The 21865-nt window shown below is 45.9% G+C and overlaps 1 long non-coding RNA gene across 2 annotated transcripts in view; it reads right to left on the reverse strand.

Moving 5' to 3' along the window:
• Positions 1-21865, reverse strand: part of LOC136793009 (uncharacterized) — a 248421-nt gene that overhangs the window by 136859 nt on the left and 89697 nt on the right. The gene's annotated exons all lie outside the window — the stretch shown is intronic.

Consider the following 21865-nt stretch of genomic DNA (forward strand, 5'->3'; position numbering starts at 1 on the left):
CTTCCAATTCCTAAAATCCAGCCGTGCTCCCTGGTGGAACGGTTCCTTCCTTGGGCACCAGGACCTCTCAGTTTAAAATCTTGAAGAGTAAGCTCTGCTCAGAATAGAGCGCTGTTTAAATAAATTACCACACTTAACTCTCATTATAGCCTTGTGAGATGAACGCTCATTATCCCAGACTACGGAGGAGAAAACAGAGGCTCAGAGCAGGGGGTTAATCTTCCCAAATGAAACACAGAGCTACCATTTGAGCACTGGTACAGAACTCTAAAGCCACCTTTAGGACTGCACTGGCTGCGGTCACCCTGTGAGTGTTAGATGTGTATGCCCAGACAGAAAGACAGACAGCCTTTTGGAGTTTTAGGAGCTATAATTCATTTCCTTCCCTGCCCTCTCCTCCGTAGGCCCCAAACACTGCAGAACCGGGGGAGCCAAATGTTCTCTTTATCTTTCGCCAGGTACCTGGTACCCCAGGATTCCTCTTCAGGACTGACCAGACTCAACGAATTACCTAGAAGAGGCTCCTGCTGAAAAAGCCGCAGCCCCCCCCATCAGATCCCTGATTCCCCCGCCTCAGCTGGGAAGTCAAGACTGATGAAAGCAGCACCTCTCCGGAGGAGCCGGGTTTAATCAGAGATAAGGCCCTCCAGATAAATCACCTTTGCAAAGCCTCCTTCCTGTGCCCCTTCAAATTAAAAGAGTTCCTGCTACTAATATATTAATTAAAATGAAATATTAATAGCTGACCTCTATTATTTATTGGTGGTTTGGGGAGAAAAGAAAAATATCGAGATCCAAAGAGAAATCAATTTCCACAAAACCTCCCTTTGCTGAGCAGACTTGATTCGTGTCACATAATAAAGAGATAAGCTTATCAGCTGCATCGGGTTCCGAGACGTCTGCTGTAATGTTGATTTGGAGCCAGTAAGAAGATTATAAGCGCTGTCATAAAATATCTTTCCAGGATGTAAATTATTCAGAGCCCTCAGTGGGCAGACACAGTATCTCATGCCTCAGTGATCTCCATTTTGTGCAACACATTTCATTTATTAAAGTTGGAGTGGGCCTCTGTTGATAAAGCCCCCTAAATAAATGATAACCTTCATCTCCTTCTTCTAAATTATTCCCACGATTAGAATTCGGAATGTTGGTGCCAGAGGTGTCAGGAAGCGCTGCCTCTGTAAGCGACGCGTATGTCTTCCCTGGGAAGCTCAGCTCACATAATGGGCAAGGCCCCAGATGCTTGGAGCCGGGCAGTGGCTCCAGCAATACAGACAAACCTGGGGGCTCATCCTTACAATGATGATAGGCGTAATGCAAGATGAAAGGGGTAGTGGAAAGAAAGGGCTTGGAGCCCTAACCTGCCTTGCCAGTCAGGGTGAGCCGCTATCCAACCTCTCCAAAAGTGAGTCTCTTGTTACAAGGAGGTGGGAAATAATTCGTGTACCCACCAGGCACAGAGTCTGGCTCATAGCAGGTTCTCAGTCAGTGTTAACCAGGTCAATGACCACGATAGGGACCTCACGGGGAACACTGCTCTTCATTCCCTCAAGGCCTCCTGGAGCCTCATAGAGTATCCTGGGCTGCTCTGCCTGCCCCAACAGGTACCTACAGGAGGCCCATCCTGGACTCATCTCCGGCCTTTGTTCACATAAAAGTCAGATAATCCCTACCCATCTTTTAAAGCCCAATTCAAATGCCACCTCCTCCTTGAAGTATCCCAAGATTTCCTCACTTGGAGTCTTTCTTTTTCATCCTTCCTCAAATATCTATGTCATGCCCGTTCTGTGCTAAGCATTGATTGGGGCTCTTTCCAGGTACCATCTTATATCATCTTCATTGCTACCCTGCAAGCCAAGTCCTATTGTCCATATTTCATAGAAGACGAATTAGGCTTAAGGAGGTGAAGTGTCTTGTTCAAAGCCACACATTGAGTAAGTGATGGGGCCAAGATGTGAACCAGGTTTGGCTGGATTCCAAAGCCCACGTTCTCTCCTTTCTTTTCCACTGACTGTCCTGCTGCTGGACCCACAGCTCAGTGGTTCCTGTCTGGGCTTCACTTATCCTGCTGATCATGCCTCAATTCTACTGGGAATGGACCTATATCCCCAAAGCATCAGTCAGCCTCCCACACGGAGCCCTCAGGGCCAGCTGCAGCACTGCACCCAGAGCTCGTCATGGACACTACGGCTCCATCTGTCTGGCTCCCGGCTGGACCAGCCCCTGTCACTCATGGCACCCCCAGTCCCTGCCAGCCTCCTCCAGCCCAGGATGACAATAGTAACCTACATCCATTTCTCCTGCTTTTCCATTCACCATTCTGTTCCTCAGTTTTTTCATCTATAAAATGGGAATAAACAATGGTACCTACTCTAGGCAGCAGCTGTGACGATCAAATGAGATCATGAACGTAGAAGGTTTTAAACGAGCCTGGCACAAAGAGCTCAACAGCAGCAGCTACTATTGCTATGATCTCAAAGGTTTCTGACTGCCTTGTTCTAACTCCTTAGCCCTGTGCTCCCCACATGGCCCCAAGCACTGTGCATCCCCAGAGCAGAAAGCCTGGCATACAGTGGACAGCCTGCAAGTTGTGAGTTGCTGGTAAATTCTTTCATGTTCTCCAAAGCACACGCCAATTAGCATCGGGTTCCAGTGCGTGGGAGAGCGGAGGGTACCGGGCTCTGGGATCAAACAGGCTGGGTTTGAATCCTGCCTGTGACACCTTCTAGCGGATGGTCCTGGAGGAGTCACTCAATCCTCACCTGAGCCTCTACTTTCACATCTGTAAAATGGGGCTGGGGGCAGGGCTAGACGCCAAAGCTGACGGGTTGCTGTAATTAGAAAGAGAATCTGCCCCCAGAGTGTCCAACACAAACCAGGGACACCAGAAATGCTCACTCCCTTCCTCCCCTCTACCAATTCCTTTCCTCTGTCTTCTTTTCTCTCCCAACCACCTACCTTTGGGTCTCCTGTATCTGCATCCTTTCTTATGAAGATAATCGATGAGGCACCATATTCCACCGTCTGCCTGCTCTTGTGTGTTTGGGGTATCTTGTGTTGACCCATTAATTATTTCGACCTTATCTCCCCTGGTGGGCAATAAATGCTTCAGAAACAGGGACCAGAGCCTGCCTCACCTTGAGTGACAGTAGCTGCTTAGACACAAATGCCTGTGGAAGGAATTATTCCCATCAATCATGAAAGGGAATACTTGGCAAAAAGGAGGTCCCTAAACCAAGCCATAAAACCCTTGATTCCCTCCATGCCATGTAGGTTATATCCATTATTCTAACCCGATACTAGGAAAACAAAACAGTCGTTCATTGTGATGATACCAAACCAAGATGAATAACTGCCTCACAGAAAAATTTTAAATTCTCCCATATGCACAAAACACACACACACACACACGTGTACATGTACACACACACACAAAAAAAAAAAAAAAAAATTCAAGAACCACTGGCAGTGTGCATGGAGATTGCAAATTTCCTTGCCAATTCATCCAAAAGAATGGGTGCTCTGAATCACCTACTGCCCAGAACACAGACGACACCTGATCAATTTTGCTCCCACAGCAATCCTGCCTTGTCAAGAGCTGACAATCAGACATGCAAAACAAGTTCTCTGTATGAATTTTGCAAAAGTATCACTTTGGGGAAACAGGAACCAAAACAAATTAAGAAATCATATAAATAATTACTCTGAGCTTCAACTCTTAACATGAAAAAGGAAGGCACACAAGCAGAAATGCTAATTAATATGACTGTTTAATTATAGGGGCACAAATTAATAAACCGGAATTACTACAGATTTCCAGCAGGCAGCCCAACTCCGCATGTGATCTTGGAGGTGTGGGCACAGGGGAGAAACGCTTAGCTTTCCTTTGCCAGATGCCCAGCTGGAATGGCGTCAAGAAAGGGGAAGGCTAAGCCCCTGGGCAGGGAGATCCAGCCCTCCCAGCCCCCTGCTCTCCGCTCAGACACAGTGAGCCCTCATCAAAATCAGCAGGTGCAAGCTTCCACAAAGGCACCTCCTTAATTAGGAAATCATTCCTCAGGCATCTACAAGGTCCCGACCACAACATGCTAAGGACAAAATGCAACCCAACACAACCAAGAGGCAGGATTTGTTAAGTTGTTACTGTATGCCAGGTACCCAATCTCTCTCTCTCTCTCTCTCTCTCTCTATTTGTTCTCATTTACGGTTTCCCAAAGTAATACTTCTGGAAAATTCATATATGTCAATTGTTTTACATGTCTGATTCAGCTCTTGACGAGGCAGAAGTGCTATGGGAGCCAAATGCATATCAGACTCCATCAGGTGGATGGTATTATCTACATCAAACTCGTCATCCCATTATACGGCTGTGAAAACCAAGGCTCCACAGATCAGCTAATCTGATTTTGCCAAAGCCACAGGACTGAAAAACAGATGTGTCTGGATTTAAAACTCTGGGCTTTTGAGTTCAAAGTCTGTGCACTGTTAAATACAGTAAGCTTCCTCTACAAATCAAAAATGCTTCCATCTCTGATCTCACAGCTATAACACTCATTTGATCTTTTTTTTTTTTTTTTTTTTTCATTCAGGACAGTCAATCATGTACCTACCATATGCCAGTTTTGGACTATGTTCTGGGAATACAATGGTGAAAAACAACTGATCCAGACCTACTTTTGAGGAGCTTACATGAGCAGTAAGAGAGAATGACTTAGATAAAAGAATCACATGAATAAACAGATTTCCATAGCTTTTGATCAAGGCTACACGGGAAAGAAACAGGGCTGGGAGGACTTGTAAAAGTGAGGGTCGAGTGGTCAGGAAAACCTCTCCTGAAGAAGTAACGGTTGAAGTGTGATCTGAAAGATGAGTGTGAATATGTAATATAGAGAGAGAATGATACACATGAGTACAGAAGAATTTTCTATACTTGCTCTCCAGTTCCTTCCCATCCACCAACCCCTCAACCTGCTCCAACCTAATATGCCTTCCGCTCCCATTACTCTGGAATACAAGTTCACGTGGTAAGTTTCATGGACATTTTCAATCCTCAGTTTACTTGAGTCTTCAGACATTTTTGACAAGAGTCGATCTCTCTCTTCTCCTTGAAATCATTTCCTCCTTTTGCCTTTTGAGCCAGAATTTACTGGTTTTCCTCTTGCCTCTCTGGATCCTCCCTGAAAATTGCCATTACTTCATTATTCTCTAAAAGCTCTTCAAGGCTTGGTCTTGGGCACTCTTGTCTCTTATTTTATATACAATCTCATCCATGCCACAGCATTATTCACATTCTACTGTCTGCATATCGACTACAGCATTATTCTATTATCCACTATCTCAAATTTGTGTCTCTAGCCCCGACCTTTCTTCTGGACTCCAGATCTGTGTTTCCAAATTTCCTGATGGACAGCTGCTCTTGGATGTCTCAAAGGCACGTCAAACTCAACATGACCAAAACTGAGCTCATCTTGGACCCGAACTCCATCTCAGCACCATCTGTCCAGTTTGAAAGCTGGAATACCCAGGATCTCTTTTTCTCCCTGCCTTATATGATGGTCCTCAAAGATGTTAAGGTCCTAATCCCTGGAACCTGTGAATCTTACCTTATTGGCAAAAGGGACATTGAAGATGTGATTAAATTAAACAATCTTACATATCTTCAATACAAGATGGAGAGATTATCCTCGATTATCAAGGTGGGTCCTAAATGTAATCACAAGGGTCCTTATGAGAGGGAGGCAGAGGGAGATATGGTGACAAATGAGGACAAGTCCACGTGATGATGGGAGCAGAGATTGGACTGGTGCAGCCATAAGCCAAGGGAGCCAGCAGCCACTAGAATGTAGAAGAAGAAAGAAACAGATTCTCTCCCGCAGCCACTACAACGTAGAAGAAGAAAGAAACAGATTCTCTCCCGCAGCCACTAGAACTTAGAAGAAGAAAGAAACAGATTCTCTCCCGCAGCCACTAGAACGTGGAAGAGGAAAGAAACAGATTCTCTCCTGGAACCTCCAAGAGGATCCAGCCCTGCTAACACGTTGATTTTTAGCCATTTAAGACTCATGTCTAGGGACTTCCCTGGTGGTCCAGTGGTTAAGACTCCATGCTCCCAATGCAGGGGGCCTGGGTTCGAGCCCTGGTCAGGGAACTAGATCTTGCATGCCGCAACTAAAGAGCCCGCATGCCGCAACTAAAGAGCCCACATGCCGCAACTAAAGAGCCCACATACTGCAACTAAAGAGATCCCGCACGCCTCAACGATACAGCACGCGGCCACAGAGATCCCGCCTGCCACAACTGAGACCCGGCACAGATAGATAGATAGATAAATAAATAGATAGATAAATAAATAAATAAATAAGACTCATTTCTACTTTTAGACACCAGGACTGAAATAGAATAAACTGCTGTTGTTTTAAGCCATAAGTTTGTGGTAATTTGTTATAGCAGCAACAGAAAAAAAAATACATCCTACTTTAACATATATACTATCAAGTCTTCTTTATTTTGCTATGCAAAAAATTCCCAGATGTATCTGCTTTTCTCTAGCTCTACAGGCCCTTCCCTGGGACAGTCTTCCATCATCTCTCAAATGGGCAGGTGTCACAGCCTCTGGCTTTCCATGGTTCCTGGGATAAAAAGCAAAATCATTGGCATGGCCCACATAAACTTGCTTGTCCTGGTCCCTGTCTCCCTTCTCAGGCTTATCTTGCACACCAAACCACACTGGCTTTCTTTCAGCTCTGGGGAGGGTACTAATCCCCTAACTGCCACAGGACCTTTGCACAACCTTCTTTCTTGGCATGGGACACTTGTTAACTTCAGGTCATAGCTTAAATGTCATCATATTCTTTCTGATCTCCAAGACTGGGCCCATCCATCATATATACAGATTGCAATTTTATCTAAATTTTTAGGATTGTAAAATTAGACAATAGGATGGTTTATGTCTAACTCCCTATCTACCTAGTAAGTTCTCAAAGAGGGTGAGAACAGGATTATGCCTGGTTTTGTCCACCACTGCATCCCCAGCATCTAGCAAAGCACCTGGCACAGAGCAAGTACTCAACAGATATGTCTGGGTGACTCCCAGCACCAAGGGGAGTGTCTTTGGGCATCTGTGTAGATAGGATTGCTGGTCTCAATCCTTAGCTTTGTCCCACCCCTTCTAGACATGCAGTTAGAGAATGGGGGGGGGGATCTCATAAGAAGCCCTTGACTGCACTCAGCAATGGCCAAGGAAACTCCAGAATGAGAACTTCACCCACCTCAGGGTCATCTTCTAAAAACTGGTTCTGGGTAGAGTTCTTGTTAATTTAGTATTCACAGGAGAGAATGTATTGAGTTTTTCTTTGCCACTTAGCCTATCCCCTCTCTTTTTCCTCGGCCATTTTTCCTTGGGTTTCTTTGATGAAAGCACTTTGGAAATTATCTAATAATAGACCAGGGCCTTAAAATAGCTCCCTGTGCCCTGGAGTTTACTGAAGGCACATCATAGGTCACTTGGGGCTGGAGGAGGCTCTACACTCACCAAAAGAGCCCCTCTTTATCTATTTTATATACTGGAATTCCACACAGAATTTTTTTTTTTTTTTTTTTTGCGGTACGCGCACCTCTCACTGTTGTGGCCTCTCCCGTTGCGGAGCACAGGCTACGGACGCGCAGGCGCAGCGGCCATGGCTCACGGGCCCAGCCGCTCCGCGGCATGTGGGATCTTCCCGGACACGGGCACGAACCCGCGTGCCCTGAATCGGCAGGCGGGCTCTCAACCACTGCGCCACCAGGGAAGCCCAACACACAGAAATTTTTATGAGAGATTTTTGTGACTAGAAAGAAAAAAATTTTGTAGAAACTGCTATTATGTTATTCGCACAACCCTTTATAAGTACAGATCAGAAAATGGCTCCAGGAGCTTAACTGACTTGCCCAAGATCACAGATCTAGTATAGGACAGAGCTTGGACTCAAGTCCAGGACATGGGACTTTATACAAGCCATGGAATGATGGTGTGAGCCAATTTTATCTATTCACTAAGGCACAGATGAGTTAAGTGAACGCTCTGGTTTCTTATGCATGGAGAGAAAACAACACACTATTTTAATACTGATTTCTTCTACGTGGCAATGTTCGGCGTAAATTTATTGCCTTCTTTGTGCTTCTCTGTAACTTTTACAATGTGCATGCATTAATTTGAGTTTTAGTGAAAACGTTAGAAAGTAAAGAAGTATGATTATGAAATAAGTCAAGGGAATAATGGGAAAGCAGAGGAAGGTGTCCTATTCACGCTGGGGTGACTGATTATTTGGAACTGGCTATGAGCCTTGATGATAAAACGAGGTGTTTTTCCAGCAAGGCGTATCTAGGGCAGTGTTATGACACTGGGTCACAGTTACTCCAGCAGCTTCTGAGACAGGCCGACCTGCTCTGCCAATGACCACTGTGTGAGCCTCATAGCCTCTCCGAGCCTCAGTTTAGCTCTTTGTAAAATGGAGGAAATAAACCCACCTACACTGGTTCGGTCTCTTGACTGTATGTGGCAGAAGCACAGCTTAAAGTAGCTTAGAGTGCAGAAAGAATTCACGGAGCCTCATAAACGGAGAGCTAAGGAATCTAGTTGCAATCACAGCTCTCTTTCCATCTATGAATTCTGCCTTCTCCTTCTTAGCTCCTAAGCACACTCTGCCCTTGTAACTGGAAAGGCGGACAGCAGCAGCCTTGCTCATACCCTCCCAGGTCAGCAAATCTGCTAGAAATAAAACCTCTCTCAGAGCCCACCTGCCGCACCCAAGGATGATTCTGATAGGCCACGCTTGAACCCCACGACCCCACCCCCTCTCGCACAGAACCAGTCACTGTGACCCAGTGATAAGGCGTAGGATGGGCCCATCCAATCCCGTGCGCCCAGCTGCGTGCCCAGTAGCCTCTGTCCTGAAGACCCAGCTCTCCTGTGATGGATGCTGAAGGAGGCCACCTCCTGACCAAACCAGATGAGGTGACTGATTCCACTGGCCAGAGGGTCCAACTGATGTGTGCTGTTAGAAAGGTTAATTAGCTTGTGAAACGCATCAGACTTCAAAACACTGCTAAACAATATTTTAGTACTTAGCAAGGGGGAGAGAAAAATTCTAAAATCAAGGTGACAACATAAAAACAAAGGATATTTCATCAGAAAAAAAAAACAGGACCTTAAGAAGCTAGGTTTGGGGGAAAACTGTCATGGTGCAAGGTTCAGAGAAAACAGGTCTGTGTCCCCTTCCATGGACTAAACCCTTTATGGCCACCAGGTCCTCTCCTTTTGCTGTTTAACTACTCTGGAAACTGGAGACAATGCTCCAATGCAGAAGATACTCCTCCCTCAACACAACTCCAAATAAATTAGATATTGAACGAGACACTGAGATTCTGGCAAGAAAACACGCACAAAAAAATTGGGCCTGGAGCTGTTGGGAGATGATAAATTATCAGTTTCTCTTTAATAAGATTGTGTCTCATCACCATCTCCTGTAAGGGATTTGATAGCTTTTGTTTTTAACCTGTGAAGATTAAAATCAATTCCCAGCTACAGCTGGAAGCCCCAAACCAGACAACTGCAAATGTATCAATTAATCAATCAATCAGTTGGTCAGTAGATCAGCAAATCCATATCAAGGGCCAAATCTTGCTGGGCCTCTGGGGCAGAGAAAAGAATCAGAAAATATGCTCCTGCAGATGTTAGAGGAGGGAAGCCAGGCTTCAGAAGGCATTAACTCCAACTTTTAAGGCAACAGGAAACCTATTTCCATTAGAATTACTGGGCCAGCATATCCCACAGTCTTACCTGTCTTGTCTTACGGATATGTTTGATTTTGGACCCTGGATTAATCCACAGACTTTGACTTACACCCTTGCCCTGCTCAGATGTCCACACTGGCAACATCACTCCTTACATATCAGCTGGGTTTATGGACCCTACCTGTGCTCCCAGGGCATTTCAGAGGAGGCAGAAATGAGGAAGAAATAAAAAGTTGAAGAAATGAGGAAGAAGATTTGGAATGAAACTCAAATTTCACCTCCACCACTTACTACCTGGGTAGCTTTGCAAAGGTTATTCGGCCCCTCTTGGCCCTGGAATCTTCAACTACCAAAGCAGAAATAACAACATGTGTTTTGTAGCCCTGCAAGGATTAAATGAGATCACCAATGCAGAAGCCTTAAAATAAGGCTTAGTTCAGAGTTAATGGTTGTTCATTAACATTACATCACCATTGGTGGTGGCGATGTTATTTCAAGTATCAGATGGGTTGTTCCTAGGTTGGATTTTTTGTTTAAGTATTTATAAAAATGTGTACAGGCATGTTTTGCTCCAGTGCTTTTTTCCCCCTCTCCAAATGGACTTCCTCACCCTACAATAATCTTATTAAATTCTACAGACTTCCACTTACATGACAAATACCCCGCTGGCTTCAGCCCAAACAAAAACTAATTGTCCCCTTGTTTGTCTGTGTTTGCCTTTGTTTTTCCAGATGAAACAGTTCAGGCTCTGTTTCCTTGTCCCTTGGCATTTTTGAACAGCCAACATTATAGGAGTAAGCCACAAAGATAGGGTTTCCTGGAGCAAGGAAGGAAGAGTGTGTGAAGCAAGTGGCTCTATTTGAAGCCACAGCTCTTAATGTCAGTAACGAAATGGCTGAAGGAGTGTGACAGAGAGGAGAGACTATCAACTCGGAGGTCAGAAGGGGCAGTGTCTTCATTAATCCCGCCTTCCCCCTTCTACCTCCTATGAGCTACCTGACTCTGGCTATGTTAATAAACCAGTGCAGAATCAACAATGGTTTTCTCTTCCGAGAATGAATTTGGCCTGATTTATAGACATTATTTCCTCCAATAGTCCTTACAATGATATTAACAAGTTTGAGAGTCATCACCACCCTTGAAGTGAGGAAATCAATGGAGGACTTTCCATGGGAGGTTCTGGAGAAAGGAGCCTAAGACAGAAAAGTGGAAGATTCAAGTTCAAGTCCTGGTCCTGCCATCAAAATCTGGGTGACCTGGAATAGGCCTTTCTCTCCATGCTGGCCAGTTCATGCATTTGAGGATGGGGGGGGGGGGTGGTTCAGACAAAAGGATCAATTAAATTTCCTTCCAGTTCTGGCACTCGGTGCCAGTCCAAGACTCTCCATGTCATAAAATCGTACTGCCGTTCTCCCTCCTCTCAGCTGCCTCACCAACCACACCTGCTACTTCTCGCTCGTCAGCAACAATAATAACCAATATTTGTCGGATGCCAGCTACGGGTCCGAGACTGGGTCCGAGGCTGTATGTGCTTCATCTTAGTTAATTCTTCCCACAACCCTCTGAAGCAGAGGCTATCATTATCCCTCACTGATAACTGAGGAACTTGAGGCTAAGAAACGTTGAATGACTTCTTAACTCAGAAACTTTACTGGGGCCCCACATCGCTGTACTACCTCTCACCTACTACGACCTGGGCTTCTAAGATACAGCACTTGCCAAGGTCACCTCTTATCTTCCCAAGGGGCCTCTAAAGCATCTCCGTTTGTTCGTCAGGCCTTCCTGCCCCATCCAGGCCACACCTGTTGTTTGGGCTTTGACTCAGGTCTTTGATGGGGAGGGCAACATAGGGTAATGGAGGGTTCAGAGACCTTGGAGGTGGGCTGAGCAGAATTAGAGTCCTATCTCAGCCAGGCACGAGAGCGTGCTCTCAGATGGCCTCCCCAAGCCTGGCTGTCCTCGTCCAGGGCACTCCTGCCTAGGAGGCTATTGGGAACGTTAAGTGGGACTCCGTAGGTTAAGCTCCAGGGACAAATGCTGACACACTACTGAGCAGTGACCCTACTCTTCCCCTATTCATATCCCGCTTTCCTTTAAGACCCGACTCTTGAGAGCCACTTTTCTGTTTCTGCAATTAATCCATCCCTCCTTGAATCAGTCCAGGTTCCAATAAGAGAGAGACTGTGTCCTGAAAACAGGGTGATTCCAGGGGGATTCTTTTTGAAGGGGCTGTGTACAAAGGTAAGGTGAGAGGGGACTAAAAGCACTAAGCAATAACCTGAGGCTTCAGAGCAGCAGAGCTGTATCACACCTAGGACGGAAAGGCTGAGGGACGGGGCAGGTAGTTACCAGAAACCAGAGAGAGAGAGAATAGAAGACAATCAGCTTCCTTGGGAGAAGCAACGATCTTCAGTCATGGACCCAGCCAAGCCCAGAGGACACCTGGCAGGGAGAAGTTAGGGGATAAACACTCTGACCTCACTCTTGGCTGTGCAAGTTAATTCCAGAAACACAGAACTGGCCTGAGCTATTTTGCAAAAACACCTGGACAATACTGACCCTTAGTCAAGGCACGAAATGTACTGAAAAACAGCACTGCTTTGTAACTGTGAGTCCAAGGTATTTGGGGCTGGTTTGCACCCACCACTTAGCAATGGTTATAGATAATGGTGACAGCGAGGAAGGCACTCTCTGACCTCCCACCTAACTCTTTTCAGAGCTCCCCACTGGCTGGACCCAGTTGGAAGCAGCATGCGGAAGACCCCACTGATGTCATTCATGCAGTACAGCTTCTGGGGCAGACAGCAGGGTGGAGAAGGAGAGACTGGATCTCCCCAGCGCAGTGTTCTCCCACGCATCACCCTCTCTGGGCTCTCTTTCCCATCAGAAAAGTATATGTGTGGGTGTGCTGGCCGCACCCCCTGACCCTGAGCCCCTAAGAATGTATGAGCCCCTTCCTTCCCATGGTCACCGCCCTCAGCCATCTCGGTGCTGGGCACGGAGTAGGTGCCTGGTAAGTGTGATGGAACCTCCAGGTCCAGCAAGCACCATGGAGGATTCTCCTTTCCCCAAGATCGGTCCTTTATTTTTGTTGCTGCCAAAGACCTTGCCAGTTGCTCAGCAGCTCCGGAGACATTTCGGAAGGTGGAGAGAACCAGCTGAGGGGAGGGAGAGTGTTTGCCGGTTGATGTCTAGTCATAACAATTCTCCATGTGCCTCCCCCGGTGACATTAGATAAACAGAGATGGGAATCACATTTCAGCGTGACAGCTTAAAAGGCACGTCAAGAAACAATTTAAAAGATCCAGAGCGACCCAGTCCTGAGGGACTCTGTCAGTGTGACCCTGCTTCCCGTCAGGGCCGAGGTGGGGGTGATATGGCCCCGGAGCCCACACTCGGGAGCCTGAATTCTCTAAGGCTGGATCCTCTGAGACCTGGGACTGGAGGCCAAGTGAGCCTGGAGCTTTCGGCCCTTGACTGCCTATCAGTGTCTGTGAAATCACCTGCAATCAGCAGCACGGAGTATCAGTCTCCACCGGAGCACGTTACCCTCCAAACTCGTCAAACCCCATCCGTGAGGAATAATATTTATAGAGTATCACCTGAAGGGCATGCTGTCTGCCATTCCTTTAGATCCGCAGTTTTCCAGATTATCTTCCCCAGAGGCCTGGGATTCCTGGGCGTGTCCCTGAGACTCCCTAGAAGCCAATCCCCTGCCTCTTCTCCAATCAAGAGAACACAGGTCTTCCCTGTTACACACGGGATCCTGGGGTTGCACACAGGAAATCAATTACCTTTTTAAAAATGGATGCTGATGTCTTAAAAGAATAAAAGCCATCCCATTAGCCTAGATTTCAGGCTGCGATCAAGCCAGATGGAGAGAGATCTGCAAGCTTGGGTCACGTTCCTTTGCTCTGCTGCCCTTAGAATTTCTGGCGCTAAATTGAGTTTCAGTGGAATCCCATCAGCCCACCTTGTAGGAGCCCAAGAAATCTCACCATGTGCAACAACACAGACGGACCCTGAGGGTCTTATGCTAAGTAAAATAAGTCAGAGAAAGACAAATGCCATATGATTTCAAGCCTACGTGGAACCTGAAAGAACAAAACAAACGACTCATAGATACAGAGAACAAGCCGGTGGCTGCCAGAGGGAAAGGGGTGTGTGGCAAGGGGCAAAATCAGTGAAGGGGATTATGCGGTACAAACTCCCAGCTATCAAATAAATCAGTCACGGGGGTGTAATGCACACACCGGGAATGGAGTCAATGATACTGTAACAACCTTGTATGGTGACAGATGGTGACCGTGGCAATTATTTCATCATGTACAAAAATATCGATTCACCTAAGAAATAATGCAAATGAATCTATATGCAAAACAGAAATAGACTCAGACATAGAAACTAAACTTATGGTTACCAAAGGGGAATGGGAGAGAGGGCAGGGATAAATTAGGAGTATGGGATTATCAGATACAGACTACTGCACGTAAAATAGACAAGCAACCAGGATTTACCGTATAACAGAGGGACTATATTCAATATCTTGTAATAACCTATAATGGAAAATAATCTGAAAAAAGATATATATATATATAGTAACTGAATCACTTCGCCGTACACCTGAAACTAACACAATATTGTAAATCAACTATACTTCAATTTAAAAAATAAATAAATAAATTTAGTGAAAGCAAAAAAATATCAATTCACTATGTTGTACACCTGAAACTAATATAATGTTGTATGTCAAGTATAACTTAAATTAAAAACAAATTATTTAGTTATTTAATTAATTGAAAAACTTTAAAAGGACAGCTTTTTGAAATTCCTGAAATGTCTCTTGAAAGACTCCTTTTGGCGAATCCATGAGACCATTTCCTCTCCTGTATCAGGAAGAGTGGATGCGGTTTGACTGTGTCATGTGACCGTGATGGAACCTGGCTCTGCCTCGGCCTCTGGGAACCTCAGTGCCAGCTCTGGAGCCCGCTTCCGAAACTGCTCTTCGAGACTCTAAACTCTGCCCCACTCCCTCAGTTACTTATTTTATCATTTTGGATTGCCTTTAGTTTTGTGGGATACTGCAGAATATGTGTACCCTCCCTCCTTTGTGGAAACAGAGGAAGAGTGTATAAACACAGAAATAAATAAAAATCAGTGGCCCTGCAAAGAAAAAGGAAGCAACCCAGTTCATTTGGTTGGGCTTTCACCACCACCTCAAACACGTTCTAATTCTGATCTCCTGTGAAATACATGGATTTCCCTATTCCCTGATGACAAATCTCTGTGAGCTCCCAGCCTGCTGGCTATAGGAGGACACCCAGGCTCCCTCGGATGGATAGAACTCCAAGGCCTTCTCGATCCTAATTCACCAGCCCAGTGCCTGCTTCCTACACCCCCATTATGCTAAAGCATCTTCCAGTCCCCAAATCCACCCAGCCATTTCCCATCCCAGCCCTGGCACACGTGGCTCCTAAGCCTGTAATCTCCCCTCCCTGTTCGCCCCATGGAAATTCAAGACCACGAGTGTGTTCCCACTCCTCTGGCCCCCAGCGTGGCCAGCTGCCCCCAAACCCGGTTTCTTCAGGCTGAGTCATAGCTCTGTGTTCACTCACAACTCTGAACTTGCAGGCTCCTCTGTTAGTCTCTCCCACTACACTCCACCCTCCCTATGGACAGGGGGACCCCACTTTACAGGACAGACTTGTAGCTGGCATAGAGAGGGCCTGGCAGAGAGGAGTTCCACCCTCTGTTTATGGCACAACAGACAGGCAGACAGGGGCCCCGAAGTGTCATTCTAATGCTCACTGTGAGCACGAGTTTTAGAAACGGGGATGGGCGTGGTCACTCTCAGCTCCCGCCTCCCCTGCACTCCCTAAGATCATCTCCAACCTGGAAATATATCTGCAGGTGTGAAGCCTGCAATGTGTTTGACTGTCACTGGCCCAGTCTCGGGCTTCCGATATTTTTAATTCCTACACTGAAGAATCCTTATTCGTTTTGCTGAGAAGAGAGGGCATAATCTGAGGGCCCAAGGAAGCTACATTTGCTTCCGTTCTGCTATCCTGATTGATGACACAGTGAGCCTCCTGGGAGAGAATGGTGCACCAAGAGAGCTGTTGTCTTTGCACGCCCATGACACATTAGCAGAACCCCCCCCCACGCTGAGCCCTGAGTGAATTCGGGGTCACAAAGACTTGACTTGAAACACTGGTTCACCTATTTACCAAGTGTGTGTGTCCTTGGGCAGGTATTCTAACCTCTATAAGCCACACTGTGCTCTATACAATAGGGAATACCATATTTTATTTCCCCTACAAGCTAATAAGGCAGGCATAAGGAACAGCTCCAGTCTAGTATGTCACTTAACCTCTCTGTACCTCAGTTTCCCTACTTATAGAGTAGGGATCATATACATGCCTACTTCACTGGGCTACTATGAGAATTAAATATGAAAATGTACGTATAGAACTCAGCATGAAGCCTAGCTATGAATGCTTATTTATTGTCTATGGCCATGTCTCCAAGAGATGAAAACTTTCAGCCTTTTGCTGTATTTTCTACTGATCCAGGGGAAGTGTGACCTATGGCTCCGATGTGTGTTGTGTCTGATGGCCATGAGGATATTCCTGGGAAGGACTCTCACTGCCAATTTGGACAGATCCCTTTGATTCTAACCTACACACCAAAGCCACAGTCATTGTCTGCCAACGAGCCTCTTGATGTCTGTATATCTCTGAAGCTTTCTTGCCAGGTAGCATCCCCTTAGCAAGCTCTGTTGTTGTTTGAAACGTCCCCATCCATCCTCCATGCCACCACCTAAGGCTCCAGTGACACCCTTCTACCCAGAGTGCTGGTACACCACATTCTAGGTACCTCATTCAACCTGCCAACCTGTAGCCCCTCCCTCACCTGCCCCTGTGGCTACTGACATCCCGTCTAACACCCCCACTCTGGTAGGGCGCTCTGGACTCAGTCAGCCCCCCTCCAAGGCAACCAACTGCAGCCTGCTTGGGGAGTGAGGAGCACGGGAGAAGCACTGACACGTTAAGAGCCTTCACTGTGCCAGTGCCCGGACAAAGAAGGCATTTACCCATCAGCGGGCCTGGGGAGGCTGCCATTTTTCTTCCTGAATTCTCCCCACTCCCAAGGGATGATATTTAATTCATGATGCTGAGGCTAGAAGCATTGCCAGATATATTTCCTCGATGATTAAACATTAAACACACAAGTATTTCAAAGCACTTGAAATAACTCAGAACTAACGAAGGACTAATTGCTTCACTCTGTGTATTCAAATAGTGATGTTATTTTTAAAAAATGCATTCTTATGTCAACTGTTGCATCAGTTAATTGCAAATTTTCCAACAGTTAGCTATAGTGTGATTAAAGCATATGAAAATAATCTTTTAATTAGCTTTCATTTCGAAACAAATAAACAATTAAACCAAAGAAGTTAAGTGTGAAAATTCTGTTGGTCTGCTTTTTTAGGGGGGACACTTGTACAAATAATGACTGTATCATTGGAAATTATTTCCTTGGCTAGTCTAATGGTTGTTACAGTAATTTCATCTTTTCCCTTTACATCCCTTCTATCTCTTTTTTCTTTTTTCTTTTTTCGGTACACGGGCCTCTCACTGCTGTGGCCTCTCCCGTTGCAGAGCACAGGCTCCAGATGCGCAGGCTCAGCGGCCATGGCTCACGGGCCCAGCCGCTCCGCGGCATGTGGGATCTTCCCGGACCGGGACACGAACCCACGTCCCCTGCATCGGCAGGGGGACTCTCAACCACTGCGCCACCAGGGAAGCCCCGTTCTATTTCTTATAACCCCATACCCTTGCTGTTTTCCCCAGAAGCCTAAAATATATAACTAGATAATAATAGCCTTTTTCAAGAATGTCTTTTGGAGCAGAACTATTCAAAGTACCAGCCAATTCTTATTAAAAATATCACCGTACATATCATTGGTATTCAAAAAGAGGAAATAAGTTTGTTTGGGCCACTGAGTCATTAATACTTTCACCCACCTTATGAAGCAGAAGTGAGACTGCAGTGAGAGGAGAGAGGCTAAGGGCATAAGAGGTAAGTAGGCTCGCACTCTCTCAGAGTCTGTGCCTCCTTCAATTTTATGACCTAGGTGCCTTATCTGCCTCGCTCTAGGCCCAGACTTACTATGAAAAGTCATAGGGCACCTACTACATGCTTAGTGCTATTCAAGAACCAGTTAACAACAAGAAAGGGATTATAGAATCTATTTGGGCCAAACCCTCCTGTGTTACATGTAGGGAGACTGGGGCCCAGAGAAGAGGAAGGAACGATCTGCTACAGAGAAAAGAAAGACGGAGATGACAAGGTCCTGGTCCCTGTCCATTTAGTCAAAAAGCATTTGGTGGGCACCGCCTCGGGGTGTGGCACGTGTGGGAGATCACCAGCCTCCAGTGGGCAGCGTCACCCTGGAAGGCACCCTCTGTAGAGCACAGCAAGAGAGCTGAACCTGAGGAAATGGAGATTAAAGGGCACTCTTAGAGCTGAGTGACCCTGGGTTAGTGACTTCACCTCTCTGAGCCTGTGGATCATGTCTTTAAGTGAAGATAATATTTATGTCACTGTGAGCTCCAAGAATAGTAATAAAAAGAGTGTCGCACAGTAACTGCCACTAAGTAGAGCACAGTAATGACAATAGGTACCATCTCATAGGGGTTGAACTGTGTGACAAGCACTGTGCTAAATGCTCTACCTGCATTATAGCATTTTAACCGCACAGCAACCCATGGGATAAGCATTGCAAACTTCATTTTATAGGTAAGGAGACAGGCTCAAAGAAATGAAATGACTTGTCCAAGTTCATGCAGCGGGTAAGTGGCAGAGTCAGGATCTAAACTAGTTTCATCAATTTCTGACTTTCAAGCTGATGTTCAAACTGTCATGCTAAAAAAAAAAAAAGAGAGAGAAAATGGAGCTCAAACTTGGGAACACACTCACGGCTAGTAGGATTCTTAAGGAAATCCCTATAGATTTAAAATCCAACATCCCATTCCCTCAGCTCCCATCACAAACTCAATTATCAGTGCCCAGTAACAACATCAGCAGCTAGAGCAGTACTGTAATCTCATCATGATGGAGATGATGTATAAGACGCAAAAAATCAATTTCCACATGATGGTACGATTGCATCTAGATACTTTGAGACCTTGATAATAGAACCTCAGCCCGTAACAGAATCACAGAATTTAGTGGTTAGAAGGAACCCTAGCTTCTGTGGCACCCAGCTACCTGGTACCTCTGGCATAAGGTGGTACAGCCTTGTTCACCCCCCCATGAAAGGGGTCCCTTCACTTCATCAGAAAACCCCTTCTCCGTAGGGCATGCTTGCTATATGACTTATCTCAACCACTCTTCCTGTAACCTCAGGAATTCTGACACATGTGGGGTTAAATCCCAGCTCCAGCACCAGAGCTAACCTCCAGGAAGGCAATTAACCTCTCAGAACTTCAGTTTCCTCATCTAGAAAGTAAAAGTAATAACAGCTACCTATTGCAGGGTTGTTGCATTAAATGAGATGAAGCATATAAACACATTACCTGCTCTGTCTAAGCTCTCGATAAATGCTAACCCCTGTCACCATTACTCTGACGATGTCAGAGGGAAGCAGGGAAGAACTTGGGGGCCTGAGGCAACGGAGACATGGGATTAAGGAGGGTCCAGCAGGCCAATCTACAAGGGACAGAGCAGAGGTATGGTCGGGTCTACCTTCCCAAGGGGTAATCAGTAAATAAACAGTTGTTGTATTGAACAGAGTTCCCTGTGGGGATGCTTCAGAGCCGGGGTTTCTGCAGCTCCGTTCAGATACCCTTTGGGTTCTGCTAAATTATCGCCAGAATGTGTTACCGCAAATTACTCTGTGACTTGGCAGAATTGAGTGAAATGGGATCCCAAATCAAAAATTGAAGGAGTGGGGCATTTGCAATGGCACATTCATTTACACCATTTCATTTCACTCTTTCAGCTGCTAAAACGTTCAGAGGTCCCAGCAGGGACCGCTGGCCACTGCAGAAGGAAGACACTGAGTTATGATGCGTCCTCGTCAGCCTTCCCTGGAAAGCAGGGGCGAGCAAGTGCTGCTGATGTGTGGTGATGTGCAGAGGATGTGGTGGCAGCGGGGGGCGGCTCGGCTTTGGGGTTTTCAGAGGTCAAAGCGGGGAGAGCAAATGATAAGGACTCCAGGAGGCCGCTTTCTTTTCTGCATTGAGGATTGGTGAAATCACAGAAAGGTGAATGAAATTAGGGATTGTCCACTTCGACCTCCTCCTTCCCCACTTCCTACTCTAGCTGTTGGGATAAAAGCTCTAACCCTCCCAGACTTGGAGGCAGCAAACGCCAGCTCTGCTGGGAATGTAACAGGAGCATCTTGAAAAGCCAGCATAGGGATCTGAAAAGGTTCTGCCCAGGGGTAGAGAGCACTGGTACTCAGTGACCTGAATCTCAGACACTAAAACCATCAGGTTTAAGTTAAGACCTTGACCCTTCTAGATTCCCCACCATCCATCCCACCACTGATGCTCTGAGTGAGATACTCCCCCAACCTCATCTACTGACAGAATGAACCCAGGGTACTGTGCCAGGAAATAATATGGGAAAGTGATCTTATCTGAGGATCAGTAAAGGATTTACATGAGGAAGAAAATAATTTTTGAGGTTTGAAGAATGAGTTGCCATTAAATATCCGAAGGGAGGTTGGAGGGCTGGGGCATTGCAGCCAGTATCTGCAAAAGCTCTGTAGCAGGAAGGAACCTGGCAAATAGGAAGAACTGAAGGGAAACCTGTGGGCTGGAACAGACAATGGGATGGAGACTGGAGGGCGAGGATGCCAGACACTGGGATGGGCCAGACGACGGCAGGCCCAGGCCACATTGAGGATGTTGGCTGGGGTGACAGGTCAATGTGATTAGGTCTGAGTTTTAAAAAATGAAATCTGTCTGCTCTCTGGGGACTGGACTGTAGGTTTTGTCAGGAAGGGAGGGAAGTGGATTGACTAGGTGGCTATTAACAATGGTCCCAATGAGGGTGATGAACTTGGGCCTGGATCAGGGGACATGGAGCAGAGAAGATATATCCCAGAGATGTCTAGGAGCTGAAACCAGCAGAACTTGACCATGGAGTGTCTGTGGTGGGAGAAAGACTGAAGCATCAGGTCTGGCCTTAGGTGTTCATCCAAATGCTCACCTGTGGCAGGTAATCCAAGGCCTAACAAAACAGTCTTCATGAAATCAGATTTGATGAAAAAGCAGGACTGTGGTAGGCTGCTCATTTGAACAACATTGAAAAATAACAGCACACGGTAGCCCTGCTGCTCTTTCTAGAATTTTCAGTGCCATGAACTGGGACTTGACATCTTCAGACATATTTTCTCTCTAGATCTGTTCTGAAATCTGTTTGATGTAAAGTGATTTCTAATGTTAGCCTGTAGAGAAAGAACTACTGAATATTCTGTGAAATGAAAATTCAGAAACGTATTTGCTTTTTCTTTAATCTCACCAAAAAGCTACATCAGGATACGTAAACCAGTTCCACCTTTGCCATTAACTTGCTATGTGACCTCAGGCAATTTTCTTTCCCTCTCTGTGCTTCCATCTCTATTTTGGGAATGCTGAACTGAGTAATCTGTAAAGCAGCTTCCAGCCCTAAAATCCTTCACATACGAGATGTCATTTTTGCACACGTGGAGAAGAACAGGCTCGTAACTGCAGGTAATTGAACTTCTGTTTCACAGAGTATTGCATACTCCGCTCCCTACTTTAATTCAGAAAGTTCTTTCAGACAAAACGCAATATAATTTACAGTCAATTTGGAAACAAACTGACTCTAATGAAAAATGTTCTGAGCAACAGCATCGCTTTTATAAGACTTACATTTTCCTAATGGGCACCAAGGCCAAGGAAAACATCCAGAGAGTTGCCAAATCTGCAAACCCCGAAAATACCCACCACTTAAACATTGCTGTTTGTCCCCCATAAAGTTAGCTGCACGTTAACCTGCACAGTTGGACTCCTCGAATGGTGTTTCCGAGGGGTACCAATTCATATCTCATGCCTCC

Source organism: Kogia breviceps, chromosome 18 (genome assembly GCF_026419965.1).
Source record: "Kogia breviceps isolate mKogBre1 chromosome 18, mKogBre1 haplotype 1, whole genome shotgun sequence".
Lineage (NCBI taxonomy): Eukaryota > Metazoa > Chordata > Mammalia > Artiodactyla > Physeteridae > Kogia > Kogia breviceps.